Consider the following 15,368-nt stretch of genomic DNA (forward strand, 5'->3'; position numbering starts at 1 on the left):
AGACACACTTCCTGTTATCAGTTCAACTCTGTTGTTTTTGATTTAATTGAATGGCTCCTTGTTCTTAGGTAACAAGAAAAATATAATGTTTTCAGTCTATCTCCTTCAGCTTTCTCTTTAATATGCTGCCAAATTTCAAATGCTCAGAAGAATCCATATACTTTAATCTCTTCCTTCAGAGAGACTGCTTTTGATTGCACCTGTCATTTTTATTATATCCTTTTATTTTGCCATCTCCTACTCTTTTGGGGGCAATAGGGACAAGACAGAAAGAATTTGTGACAGAAAAGTTGGTCACAGCTCACTGTGACTGATCAAACATTTCTAGCATTTTATCCTCCCTTAAGTATCTTCTAATTATGGTCCTCAGATTTTTTTTTTAATTTTTTCATGTGCTTTGGTTTCTTTCAGTAAAACACTCCATATGCACTCCCTTAAATTCATATAATATTTAGAGCTAAATGATTTTTTACATGTTCTACCAGGTGGCTATAAGAGATATTTCAAATGCCACTGAAAGCCTAGAGAAATCATCCTGCAATTCTACTTCACTTACTGATTTGACAGGAAGCCAGCAAAGCCACAAATGAGAAACACTGCAAGACGGTCTGAAAATATAAAAGCGCCCAATATAACCAAGCAAATAAACTGAACAAGCCCAAATTGATTTACACACTGGAAATTATGGAAGAAACTGTCTTTCTTCACTATGGAACCATTCCCTGCACACCCAGAAGCGCCCCAGGCACACTGAAGATGCTCTTGGTTAATATTTTTAAAGTATCACCTTCAAAGTCAGCCAAGATGACAAAAACACACCTGAGCACCACGCCAGCAGCACTATTACAGCTCTAGATTAATTACATCTATTAATCCTTGTACTCCTTTGTTTATCCAATGAAGGTGAAAACTTTGGGTCAGTGTGCATGCCAGCCACCTCTAAATTCAAAATTGCTCAGTGTGTTTTCAGCTACAACTAAATGCTAATAAACACTTAAATCCATGGCAGCTGAAATTACCAACACGTGCATCAGAGGCTGTCAGGAAGGTGCTCCTCACTTGAATGCATATTAGAATAGGTTCAAATTGGGAGGAACTAATGGAACTCCCTTAGTGTAAAACCTCTATTGATTCTGGCTGTCCTGGAATAGGATATTCACCCCAATCTCTGCCTCTCTGGCACATTCACTGACTTAAAACTTAATGCATGAGACACTGTACAAATTACAAGAAAAGATAATTACATTTCTCTTATGCAACATAATATTTGGCTATGGAAAGTTCTAATATGAGTTTATAACCTCCATTAGGTTTATAATGTCTGAATTCAGTGCACTGAGAAACAAGACTGACAAGAAGGTGATAAGGGAGCAGGGAGAAAAGGGACTGAGGACCTTTTTTCATATTCTTTTATCTTTTTGCTATAAATTGAGTCTTCTGGCTCTGGGAGCCATAAATGAAACCATTCCTCCCTGGGAGAGAAAGGAAAATATCAGGGAAATAGCTCTCTGCTGGCTGAACAACCACTGCATGTGCTGGGTGATTATTTCTATAACAGACCATACCAAGTACCCCAGGATTTTAATATCATTGTAGCTCAAACACAGCCAAAGATAAACCATTACTAGGAATGGAATGACTTTTTCTAAAGAAACCAACAGTTCTTTCTTTGCAATAACTTATTTCAGTCCCGTATCTGCTTTATGCTAAGCACCAACAGCCACAGAGATCAGAAAATATCATCCAAATAAAGTAACCCTTTGTTCAGCATTACCAGTTTGCCCTGGAGCATTCCAAACCCAGCACCAGTTATTAAAAGAACAGGGAATACTTTACCAGAGGCAGGATGTTCCTTGGATTATCAACACCTTCAAGCAAGCATTGTGCCTCCTTTGCAAAAAAAGCCAAGTCCAAAGTGGAAGGCAGAGCTGGGTGTGATCCCAGAAGGCAGCAAGGGACACTGAATTCCCTACAGCACAATATGGACAAACTGAGGCAGCCTTTTCTCCCTGCAGCACATGGCAAATACCTCGACTTAAATTTGATACGGCACCAGAAAAAAAGAGTCTAATCTCAATCTGATTCTGCACAGGCTAATTACCCAGGGGAAATCAGTATTAGAATTATTTTTAGCACTAACAAGCATCACAGGGAGTGCACTGATGCAGTGCAGGTAGAATCTTCACTGCACAGGTGATTTGCTGCTAAAGCAGGGTCATGGCTTGGGCAGCTTCCAAATCTTCCCACTGAGCTTAAGCTTCCCTGTAGGGCTTCAAATTATGCCAGTCTATGGATACAGATCCTGCTTTTCAGTTGCTCTGTTGTAACAGATTCATTTGCAGAGCATAGCAGGATGCTAAACTCGAATACATAAAATAAAATAGAGACTTGACCTGTTGCTGTCAGCCGAACTAGAACAAGTGCTTCATAAGAAACAATTCTACATGCTTCAATGGAAACAAGATAACCAAAACAAACTGGCTTTCTTTTCTTAATGTGGGATGAAAGAAATCTACAGTGTCTGCAGAAGATCACAAGTAACATCCAGGGTAAATACAAAGCTTAAAGAAAAGCCTGTTTGTTACATGCAGATAATAAAGGCATCTAAAGTAGTATTTCCTGTTTTAGGTTTGGGGTTTGTTGTTTTCAGTTGGGTTTGGGGTTTTTTCAAAGATTCATGGGTTTTTAGATCCTATGCTCGGCTTTTTGATTTTTAATTGGCTCGAATGTGATGAGTTTCATCTTTCACAAACACACGAAACAAGTACACATCCTCCTCCACTTAGCAGCAAGAGGAACAGGGACACTTTAACTCCTTAGAGGCTCTTTTGCACAATCTGGAGGGCTTTTTTCTCAACATTTATGAGCAGACAGTAACTACGAGAAATAAGAGAACGACCAGCTGGTACAAGCATCTCAAAATAGCATCTGATAGTGAAAGTTACTGAGAAAATACCGTGCACCTGCCTCCAGCTTATGAAAGTATTGCTTTCATTTTGCTTCTGTCTTTTCTAAAACAGAAGAAAAATGATGAGTATGTATAGAGGAAATGAAGGAGGAAGTGTTTGGGTGTATTTTTACAAAAATATTTCACAAGTTCCTTCCACTCTTTGAGCTTCCTTCAAAATTATTGTGGCTTGCAATTGTACCTGTGCAAGCAAAAAGGCCCTTGAAACCTTTTCAGTGAAATTTGTGGGATTGTACCAGAATGGGGCAATCAGATATGATCGATATGATCTTTACAATGCAAACAACACCTGCTGGGCAGCAGAGCTCTCCAGGGACACCTGTGCACACAGATCTGCTTCCTGCACTGATGATGTGCACCTCAAACCAGACTCCAAGGAACATCCTGCAGGGGCAGATCCTTCTCCTGGAAGGCACTGTGCCATCTGCTGAGATCCCACCAGCAACTGGGACACTTCTTCCCGACTGACTGAATCTGGTTTATCATTTGTCTCGTTGTTCCCAATCCCATCAGAAGATCTCTGGCACCTGGAGGAGCAGGGGGAGAGGGAAAGCTGGTGAATAGCAAAGGGGAGGAGAGGTGTAGGTACAAGCAGAGTAAGAATGAGATAAAAAGAGCTCTAAAGTAACTGAACTCACATGAGGGACAGCACAAAACCAGGATGGAAGCAGGAACAGACATGCTGAGGGAGCTGGTCCCTGCTGGAGGAGCTCTGTTGGGAATCCAGCCCTGCAGCCTCCTTCCTCCTCACTCTCTCCTTCCAGCCCCTGCTCACCTCCCTCATAACAAAAGGTTTCTTTTTATAACAAGAGGCGCACAGAAATAGATCCTCCCTTTCCATAACTCTCAGGGAAAACAAACCTAGGAAGGAAATCAGAGACTCATTTCCACTGGAGGCCAAATCAACTCATGCCTTTTACTAGCACTTAAATCATATATTTCAATAAAAGCAGCTTGTGACTATACGCAAATTACTTGTCCATGTGCCAGCATTTCTCCCTAAATAACTACTATGACTGTCACACTTCTTACCAAATTTCAGTGACTATAGAGGAGAGGTCTATTAAAAGCTCTGTGTGATTCTTTATTTAACATTTTACCAAAATAACCCAAATAGAACACTTTTGATTCATAAAAATGCCCTGATGACAACTTGAGCAGGACAAAAACCTACTGGTTTGCCTTTTTTTTTTTTTTCTCTCCATACTACAGCATGCTCCCCCTTCCAACTTGGCACAAGCCAGGCTCAGAGCTTCGGTGTATCTGTAGGTAAAGTGAACCAGTGTTTTTGCAGTCTTTTAATTCCCATAGGTAGGAGGCTGAAGAACCCTAAAGAAAAGAGTGTTTGGTTCGTTGCAGAATGGCACTGAATGAGGGAATTGCACCAGTCGTAGCCCTGATTTTCTGCAAGAGCCACAGGTCTCCCTACAGAAAATAACAGCACTTAAATATCTGGAGTTGTGCATCACACTGAGAAAGCTGGAAGGGACACAGACAGAGAAAGCCCTTGGGAATCTCTTGGTGAAGTCAAGTGTTTGAGGGTCTCACCCTGGACAGTAATTTAGTACTTCAAATATGAAGAAGCCAATGCAATGCAACTAAAACCAGTCACATTGCTCCCCTGAAGTCATGACAGCAAAGCATTCAGCACACAAACCCAAAGACTCCTTTAACTCCTTTAAACTTCCTTTTTTTCCAACTGTAAGGACTGAACATATGCCAGCACACATCTCTAAATGCCAGTCATTTTTCACAGGAAAGAGCCAATATTGAGGTTTCTCTTTCCATTCACCATCTGAGCTTTCAGCCTCCTGGCACTCCAAATCTGCACCTTGTCTCCAGTTTCTGTTACAGCATTACTTTCTCACTGAGAAGATCAGGTAACGTTTGCAAATTTAACTCACGTGTATTGGCAATTATACTTTGGCACTTCCAAAGTCTTAAAACTGGGGGTTTGGTTTGCTCAAGATGAAGTCCCTACATACAAGCTGCAGCAGCATCATAAGAAAACCACAACCTATGATTCCAGTAACTATTTTAAGCTTGAATAAAAGGGTCAAAAATTAAAGCATAGGAATACTCTGCTGGGGTGACCTGTTCAGGATTTTACTTGCAGAAGTTCAGAGAACCTCAACTATATCAAAGCTTGGTTTTGTTAATTCTGGTTCCTGGAAGTGAATCAGAAAAGCTCCACAAAACAGGAATATTGTCATTGCTGAGCTAGGATGACACCTGATGAAGCAATTTAAAATCCACTTTCAGTTTTTCTAAGATTCAATAAGACAAACCTGCAGACACATTGTGCAGTCCTTAAAAAACTATTGGGGCCTGATTCATCTGAGGCATATTTGCCATAGGCAGAGTGGGGTTGATTGCTAAACTTTAAATACCTTTCCTTAAGCATATTTACAGCTCTTGCTGCCCAACCACACTGGCTGCCCCACTGCTACCACCGTGGGGCTTTTGTTTTGTTTTTAATCCTCCTTTCATGCACACATAGCTCCAGGCAGGATAGTTTAGAACAGATCAAGCTGACCATTTGTCATTATTTCATTATTTGCCCCATTCACCTATTCTCAAAGCACATGTTAAGTGCACAAATTATGACTACTTAACCCCTAATTAACCAACAAAACACTGAGTTTATAATCAGGAATGTTTAGTTCTGGTGAATGCTGACTAAAAGGTATTTTAATTCAGCTGTCATAATTACACAATTTCCTCGTTTGGCTCATGGATTAAAAGCACATAAAGCTCAAATCCACAACTTTTCAGCAGGTGTCAATAAACCCTTTAAAGAAGTAGTAATGCTTTTTACAATGGATTTAAGATCTATTCACATCCCAGTTTCTCCATCTAGCAGATATGGACAGGAGTCACCAGTCTGGCAAGTGTCTTGAAATACAAACTGCTCCCAGTCAGCTGAACAGATCTGCAGGTTTTCTGGTTCAAACAACTTTTGCACCCAAGTAGGTGAATGTTGGATCAGCTTTCATTTGCTTACCATCAAAGACCAAGACAGATTATTTGTTAAATGCTACTGAAAATTCAGCATTTGCTGAATGGGAGGAACGAGAAGCCTTCCCGAACTGAACACAAATGATTGTAGTGAGATTTGTATCTTACAGTTTTACAGAGCTGAAGAAAATTCAGCCACTTATACAATAAAATAAATTAAAACCACACCACAACCACAAAGGCACTGTTCCCACTATTTGAATTTGAGTAGGGAGCATTTATTCTAAAATAATTACAAGCAATCCCAAATAGCAGGACTTCTGCAAAATCCACTAGAATATATAACTGGAATTAGATGTTTGCATTCAAAAAGGAAAACAAGACAAAACAAAACTCTCCAGTTAATTGTTTCCAAGTCGAAGAAACTGGGAACAAAGCCTGTTATTGAATGAGCATTAATGATCTGCCATTTGGATCTGCAGATGTTTCCCATGAGGGAAGACAGCAAAAAAACACTCCTCTTCAAACCGAGGGAAGCAGCGACAAGGGGATGAGTTATGTTCATTCATTTGGATATTTTTATTTGAAATTGTCAAAACCATTAGGTTCAATAAGATTTTACTTCAAGGGGAACCTGCATCCAATAAAATTTCAAAGAACTGAGCTCTTAATCTCTCCTCACTTAAACCATAATGAGTCAGACTTTAAAAAAAAAAGAACTTTCACAACCGTGATAAAGTGAGCTGAGAGAGAGACTGCCCCATCCTCACTGACAGCTCCTGATCATCACCACCTCCACATCAATGGCAACACAGACAAATGCCTGCTCAAATAAATTAGCATGGCCCCCTCATTTCCATTCACCCCTATTAAAAGATTATCAAACAATATAGATTATATACCCTGTCCCGGCTAAAAGCTTAACTTCTAGAGCAGGGCTTATCTGTTTGGGAGGAGAGAATGAAAGTGCACACTCATAAATCTTTAAAAGACAGAGCTGCTTCTGTGTCTTAATTTATGGTGTTACGCAAAAACAGTTTTATTTCTAAATTGGCTCTGATCTAAAGGCAGTAAAGCTATACAATTCCAAGAATTCCCAAAACAGCGAAATTCTTCCAAACCTAAAGTTTCCAGTAAAGCAAAATTTACTCCACAGACTGCATCTACAGCTCTAGGAGTGGGCAACAGGAAGAATTGTCAAGGGTACGAGTGCTTCCCAGAAAGGAAGGATATGAATAAGATCTCCCTTTATTTCTCCCCATCCCAAAAGGCCAACAAAACTGAACAAAAATCTCAAAATACTACTACGTTAGTATTTAGCTCACATTTTAGCAAGCTGTTTTTGTGGGAAAGTGAAAACAAGCCAGTGAAGGAGCATCTGTGTAAATACAAAGGAACTAGGCACCCACCACGGCAGGAGGAAAAGTCACCCCCTGGGTCACTGCACTCCAGCTGTCACCACACACTGCCCAAAACACCAGGAGCAAGCAAATTAATTAGTTTGAACTAAAGACCACCAGAAATTGTTACCAAGAGGCTCCCTTTAAGGCCAGAAGTGGTCACAGAGTACATCCAACCTACCCAACATGAGGGTCCTCTCTGGTGGCAGGAGGGGTTGGACACCTACATGATCAGACTGGAAGGTCCAGCTTCAGTTCCACAGGCAGACTTGAAGAACTCTGGGCTCCAGGGTCTGTTTTCCTTAGAAGTCAATAGGAAAGCACAGACACAATTTGTCCCCATCAGTCCCCACCTACGGTTTGACAGGAGGCAGTGAAAGAATCAGAGCAAGGGTTAAAAAAATGCCTAAAGGTCAGCAGGCTGCTTATGTGAAGGAAAGAACCAAAAAAGTCGTCTTAGAAAAGCAGTGTGCATTAAAAAAAAATAGAAATCAAAACTAAAATTATTACATGCTCCAGATTTTCCCACAATAATCCAATTATTTCACAATGGAGCTTTGCAGAAGTGTAGCCTTGTAAAAGGTCAATTCCATCTGTGTTTTTTACAGATTACGTTTATGAATAGCCAGTTAATCAAAACTTAAGGAAACACAGTACACTATTTACTTGAGTTTTTTTCTTTCCCCAAGTGTGGAAATTGAAGTTGCATCTAATGTTCACCTGTTTGAAACTATTCCAGACAAAACAGCAGTGATCCCAGGAAAATCCATCCAAATTTCCATCACGCACAGGACACAAGGGGACCACATCACTCCAAATATCCACTTAGCCCAATAAGCTGCCTCTAACTCTGACCAAAAACAGATGCTCAGGGGAAAGACCATAAGGTCACAAAATCATACCATGATTCTGCCTGCAAAATAATCCTTGTTTCCAGGAACCTGTGATTAAGGAGCTGCTTCAGCTAAAAATTGTACCTGCATCTTCGTGATTAAGAGCCCCCGGCGTTTTCCCTCTTAATTTGCCAAACAACTTTTAAAATTCATTTATAACTTTAACAGGAAGACACTGGAGCAATGAACTCCACAGATAAACTATGCTTGTATGAAGCAGAAGCATAATTTAGCTATGGAAGAATTTTTTTTTTTATTGAAGAGGATCTTAGGAAAAAAAATCTTTGAATCTTGCTCATTTATTCTTACCTCTTTAACATCTTGAATTATGTGAAATTATAAATAATTGTTCTCTGTTTACTCTACATCACTCAGATTGTTCCCAGTCCTGCATTCTCCTCTCTAGTTATTTCTCTTAATTGAAAGAGAGGTTCATTCAAGGAACCTGGTTTATGTTACACCATCCAAACATCTGAACTGGCACACACCACAGGCTTTTTTCTTTCCTCCAAGATAATTGATTTGTCTGAATATATAATGTAGTGCAAAACAACCTAAGTTCAAAACCATCTAAGAATGTTTCAAGAAAAGGTAATTAACATCTAATTTTCTACAGTCTTTACAAATATTTTACTAAGTCATTTCTAAGTTGAAAGAATAGTTTAAAGGGTTTGAAAATCACCTCTGGCTGTGTAGCTTTTTAAAGGACTGAAGTTTTTGATTAAGAAAAATTTGTAATCCCTAAATATTTCAAAAATATTAGAGCAAGACCCTCCTTTATATCACTCCAGAGTAGGTTTTTGATGAGTTACTATAAATACAATTATATTCCTGCAAGTGTTTACCCTGGCACAGTGAGGCATGAGGCCACAGGGGTGCCAAAAGTCAAATGTGGAGGTGACATCCTCTGGGCAGGACAGACAGATTGCACATCCACAGTGCCTTGCAGATCACAAAATACCCAATACCCAAGGAAGATGGAAAACACCTAACAGAAACAAAGTCTCCATTCTTCCTTAATACTGATCCCTAAATTGGACCAAAACCATCTGCCCACGCAGCAATCAACCCACTGGTTGATTCTGTAGCAATCAACCCACTGGTGAAGCTGTAGTTACACCCAAGTTAATTTCCCCAAGGCAGAAATTGCCAGGTATATAAAAAGGTGATCAATCATTTGATCTAACATGGTAGACTTGACCCAGTTTCTCTTATCACTCTTGGTCCTCATTAGAACCCTCACACAGAAGACAACGGGGAGTTAATTCTTATGTGGATCACAGAAAATCTTACATGGATTACAATAGGATATACAAAGAAAGCCTTGATACTGAGATATGTAAATTGTCCAAATATGGCTATTCCACCTGGTTCTATGATGATTTTACAGCATCAACATCTCAGGAAACAGAGGTGCACTCAGGATCAGCTGTTACACTGCTATGTGATTTAAAATCAGAGTTCAAGGCACTTGTGGTTCCAACATCCTCACAATCCTGAAGAGACCAGTTAAACCTTAAGAAACAGATCCCTTGGACCCAGGGAATATTTAACTGCTTAAGTTAAATAGGAATAGATTGAAGAAAAATGTTCTTTTTCTTATAAACAAGCTCCTATGCAATCACGTTATCTAATAAGTACAACTGGAAGTAAAATGGGAATGTGGGAAGAGTGCCAATGTAAATCCTCCAAATCTGAGGAAATCAGGAGCAATTTTCCACTCAAGGGTGGAAACAACACAGAGGAAATGCAGAGCATACTTGGCATGCTTTGCTCTCCTCTGCTGAGGTAAAGCTTCCCTGTCCCCCATGTCCAGGCAGAGGGACCCCAGGTGATGAGACCCCCAGCTCTCTGCACTTTGGAAGACTGGAATTCAAAACCTCATACTAGAATTAGTTCATGGTACAGGTGATGGGTGAACAAAACAGTTAAAACTCAAAATTCTCACAATGAAGCGACAGCACAAGTTGTTGCATCCTGCCTGAATTTGACAGCCACTGGTGGGGGCCTCATGTCAACATTCTGCTGTCTATGAGAAATTAAAGAAAAGATGGGCAAATCTGCACAGTGTAGACTAAAGGAGGAGAAGCAGACACTCAGTATTGCCTGGAAATATCAGTGGGACCAATCAAGAAACTTCTGGGGTGAGGTTTATCCCCTGTCCCAAACCCACTCCAGCCACACACACAACCTGATTCCAGCTTCACCAAATCCCAGTGAACTTCAACATCCAAGGTGCAAACCCTGTTCTCCTCAGGAGTGTTCCTTGCCCGAGCAGGTAGATTTTTAAAATAATCATCTGCTCAAGTAAGAGGTGCAGTTGGTCCAAAACCAGCTGCTTACATTACCAAATGCAAAAGACACTGGGAAAAAAAAAAAAAAAAAAAAAAAAAAAAAAAAAAAAAAAAAAAAAGGAACCTGCAGTGAAATTAGTAAAATTGAGCCAGTTATGGATCTAATTACCTTGAATGACATGATAAGCAACACTTCTAGCACTGGTACAGCCTCATGCACTGTCCCAGGAGGGGATGATTACAGGAATCCCTGGGCTGTTTAGACACCCACCTTCCTGTCAATGACAGCGGTGCCTCTCCTCATGCCCTTGTTTATAATTGACACCTTAAACCCACACATCTACAAACTATCCCACAGCTCCTTTAATTCAATCAAAGATAAACTTGTCTAAACTGCACAAAATTTACCATTCTTATTTTTTAAAAAGCGCAGAATTGTTAAGAAATAAAATGAAATTTTCCTCTCTACACCAATTTTGACTTTTACCTTCCACGGGCATTGCAAAGTGAAACTACACATACTGAATCCATCTTCAGGCTACAGCACATGCAAGTTTATTTGCTTTATGATAAGCTATTTTATGATGGCATTGAACAGCAGCAAGAAATCAAACAAGTAAGATTATTACTCAAATACACTCATTCATCTTGACAGCTAAATTGACTCACCAGTATAATTTCTGAGAATTACTGCAAAATACATGACAAATTCTACAGTTTAATCCCAGTAACCTAATAGTAAGATATCCAGGTGAGAACAACTATTTTCTTAATGCCACGTAGCAACAATTCAGCTTTCAGTGTGCTTTGAGCAGCTGACTGTCATAAAACTAAGGGCACCAACTGGATCCCTGCCAGTTGCCATAGCTGTGCTAGGCGAATATCAATGAAAATTCACACTAATTCTCATTACAATCGGACGAACAGCTCTTTCAAGAAAAAAAAAAAAAGGCAAAAAAAGCACAAAAAAAAAAAAAACCCAAAGTAACTATGCTTTATGCACTACATTTCCCTCAAAGTTACCCTTAAAACAACTCCCCTATGTCAATCCACTTGTGTGAATGTTCCACTTTGTTGTTTGTTTTTAGTTTAGGGATTGTTTTATTATTACTGTTAAGTGGCTTATTTATTTACTCAAAGTCAACAGCCAACCAACTCAATTTCAGTCAGCAAGTGCACACGGGGATGCGTCGGTTCAGTGAAGAGCTGCCTGAGGAAGGAGAGAAACTCCCCAGCATCATTTTCTCACATCAGTGGCAACAAGAATTATTCACACAAGGTGCGAGTCGCTGGAGCAGCATCACTAAAGCGCCACACAGCAAAAAAAGCGAAGTAACCCCGAGCCTCCCACGGCAAAGTTCGTTCTGCGGGGTGCCTGGGGAAGCACCAGCAGCGGAACAGCGAGAGCGACCGAGCTGCCAGAACACGGGCGAAACCCGCCAGACCTCAAAAAACCAACCAAACAACAAAAAAACCACCCCGAACCACAGAACCACCCTCCCCGAAGCCGCCGGGCTGCCCTGTCCAGGCGCGCTCCCCTCCGGGTCCCTTTACCTGCCGGCCGGGCCGGGGCCGCGCCGCGCCCGCCGCCGCCCATCGGACTCGCTCCGCCGCCGCTCCCGGCAGGGCACGTGTGGCTGTCGCCGCTGTCACCGCCGCCCGTCCCCGTCCCCGTCCCCGTCCCCTCCCGCCTGCCGGGGCGGTGCCGCCGCCGGCACCTCCCTGCGCGCTCCGCTGCCCGCCCGCCCCCGAACCTCCGGGGCTGCCCGCAACCCGCCCCGCCGGCATCCGTGCGTACCGCTTCCCCGGGCATCCCGCTGGAGCATCCCCCTTGGAGCATCGCTCCGCGGGCCCTGTCGCTCGGAGCATCATCCTCCCCTCCCGGACCTGCATCCTGCCCGCCCGCTCCACACCAAGACCAAAGCATCAAAGTCCCACCGGAGCCAACACCCCAGGGACGGTGGTGGTAAAGGGCAGGGGACTGGCAGCACTGCCTGGAGAGCCCTGGGCGAGGGTGGAGCTAGGAAGGAAACTACGGGAATGACGACAGGCCAAGGGAAATGTAATCAACAGCAGCACTGCTGCCACGTAACACTTGTTCTTGGCTGCACCTCCCAACACTTTTTTTTGGCAGCATCTCCAGGTGCCTGACAAGGGAGCCAAGGGCTGCAGCCGTGTTGCAGGCAAGGAAACTGAGGCAGGATTGGGTAAGATGCTGAGCTTACCTGGTGTGTCTGCCCATGAAACATGGTCCCACACGTGTTTCTTCATGAGTTTGCCACAGCGTGGAAAGGCAAACGCCTCCCAACAACGCCTTCAGTAGCAGGGTGTTTCTGGAGCACGCTGGGTCACACACCTTCCCGGAGAGCTCACCCAGTCACCACTCCCACCTGCAGTGTTCAACATCCCTGGAGTGTGGTATCACTGCAGGAGGTGCAGAACAATGAAAAGGGGAAAGACAAGCTGGGTGGTGGAACATATTTACGTTCCATACGTGTCATTCTGATCAGAAATTACACCTTGTAGCTGATGTAGTGACACCCATCTCACACCATCGAGTGAAACTTGGTGATGCAACCACCTTGTGTCATTGCAAAACAGAAATGGTCATGGACCTGTGGGAAGGGTTTGTCACGGTGCAAAGAATCGTTCTCTAACCACTGAATAAAAATGCGGGGTGAACATAAAAGCCGCAATTCCAATTCTTTCAACAAGATCTGGAGAGGAAGAATTCACACCTATGCACGGTCCCAAATGGATTCACAAAAAGAGGACCAGGAGCCATCAGTTCAGGAGCTGGAAGCTACACATCAGGAAGATTATTACTTGAACACGTGAAAATTTTAGAGGAACTGGATAAAAAACTGGCAATGCTTTATTTTGCCTCTTGATTTAAAGGTCATGTGTGAAGGGCCAGATCCTGATGTTCCAGCACAAGCTCAACAACAACATTGGTTACTGCAGACAGTGTAGTGTTATAGGCATACAGCAACTCCTAAATTGCATAAACCTTCCCCAAGTTTGTCTACATGATGAATAGGACAGTTTTATTCAGCTCATGCAATCAAAAATCTAAGGGGAAGTTGGCTGAGATCAGAAAACTAATCAACGATCTCAGCTGAAAACAGAGAAGAAAGGAAACTTATGGCAGTAATGTTTTTGTTTTCCTTTCATCTAAACCAAGAAAAATATCAGCTTCAGATAATTAGATAAGTTTAGAACTAAAACAACACAGCCTTTAAAACAGTTTTCTCTTAGGTGTGTGATCCCACAAAATGTGTATCAAATATAGTTCTGTGCATGTTTTGTCAAAGGCTGCAGCCAAGAGAGAAAAAACTGTAGACATGCCCAAAGGCAATCTAATAAAGGTGGCTGCTGATTTAGGGAGTAGCAAAGGAAAGCAGCTTGTGTGTGCCTCTGCCAAAATGAAATGTAACAGTGCTCCTTGGATGCAATAGGAGAAAGAAATACAGAAATTAAATTCTCATAGCCAATATCCACCCAAATGAGAAAAGCTTGCCACGACTTAGTGGCAATAAAGAGATAAATTGATTAACTGTTACAAGATTACCCAAATATGGGCTCTGCAAAACATGAGCTTGAGGAATTTTCTTGTCTTAGGCATCACGTAGCTGTATTAAGGATGTTGATAAGGTCACAGAATGCTGAATATCAAGTTCTTTGTTACTTCACCACTAAGAGAAAAAAGGAGGCCAGTACTGGGAAGATGCTCAGGATAGGAACTTTACATCACTGGTAGGCTAAGGAGAAGAGAGGAGAAATGTGAAACTTTGGAAATGTCACCAAAACATCAATCTGAGGGTATTCTATGGATGTATCCAATGTAATCTGAAGTCATCAAGAGCCAAGATATGCATTATTATAAGTCATTTAGTATGACTTAAAGATGAGCACTAATTAAATCCCCCTGTAAAACACTTTGTCAAAAAAAAAAAAAAAAAGGGCACAGTTAAAAATACAGCAAAGAGAAGCATTTCAGCATGAGTAATTGAAATGTGTATGTCTAAACAAGATTTCTCATTAGCTTTCCATACTCACAAGGAGCCCCTGTACACCTTCTCTTCATGCACACAAATGTTTTTCTTCTGGATTTTATTAAGGATGTCATTATCAATTCCTGTGAGGGAAGAGAAAATATATAATTGAGAACCATATTTGGCGTTATCAAATCCTACTCATCTTTTGTGTGAATATCTCATTTTCTCAGAAGGGAAAAAAGACCTGTCTTCTCAGTACAGAAAAAAAAAAAAAATCACAACTTTTCTTCTTTGCCTTCATTTTCTTACCCTGTATTCTGAAATGCTGTATGCATACCCTGTATGCTGAAATAAAAAATTACCTTCTCAGCCTTTACCGATATTTGGCCAATGTGGATCAACGTGAAGCTGCTGAAAATAATGGGTTTAGCTCCTTTCCTAATTACAGGCTCAGCCTCAACCTTTCAGAGAGGCAGCAAGTGAAGCGTTTATATCCAGCCCACCCCTCTGCACAGCCTGTTTCTTCAGGGTTGTGAGGAAGAGACATGAGAGCACAGGAGCACAAAGAGATCAAATCACAGAAGAAAAGAGTCATAGAATAGTTTGGGTTGAAAGGAACCTTAAAGCTCACCTAATTCCAGCCTCCTGCCCTGGGCAGGGTCAGCTCCCACTAGAACAAGCTGCTCAATGCCCCATCCACTTCAGCCTGGCCTTGGACACTGCCAGGGATGGGGAGCCACAGCTCCTCTGCGCACACTGTGCCAGGGCCTCACCACACTGCCAGGAAAGAATTTCTTCTGTATATCTAACCTGAATTTCCCTCCCATGTATGTTAAAACTCCTTTTCCTGACCTCGC

At 41.8% G+C, this 15,368-nt stretch overlaps 1 protein-coding gene across 1 annotated transcript in view; it reads right to left on the minus strand.

Annotated features, from left to right (window-relative positions):
• The window catches only part of MCTP2 (multiple C2 and transmembrane domain containing 2), a 120,119-nt gene extending 105,441 nt beyond the window's left edge, over positions 1–14,678 (minus strand). The window contains exons 1-2 of the mRNA XM_068203657.1: positions 14,573–14,678; positions 12,739–12,937 (exon numbers count right to left, since the gene is read on the minus strand). The gene's annotated coding sequence lies outside the window, so the exon portion shown is untranslated. The remainder of the gene's footprint in view (positions 1–12,738; positions 12,938–14,572) is intronic.
• Positions 14,679–15,368: the final 690 nt, after the last annotated feature.

Source organism: Anomalospiza imberbis, chromosome 13, assembly GCF_031753505.1.
Source record: "Anomalospiza imberbis isolate Cuckoo-Finch-1a 21T00152 chromosome 13, ASM3175350v1, whole genome shotgun sequence".
NCBI classification, from domain to species: domain Eukaryota; kingdom Metazoa; phylum Chordata; class Aves; order Passeriformes; family Viduidae; genus Anomalospiza; species Anomalospiza imberbis.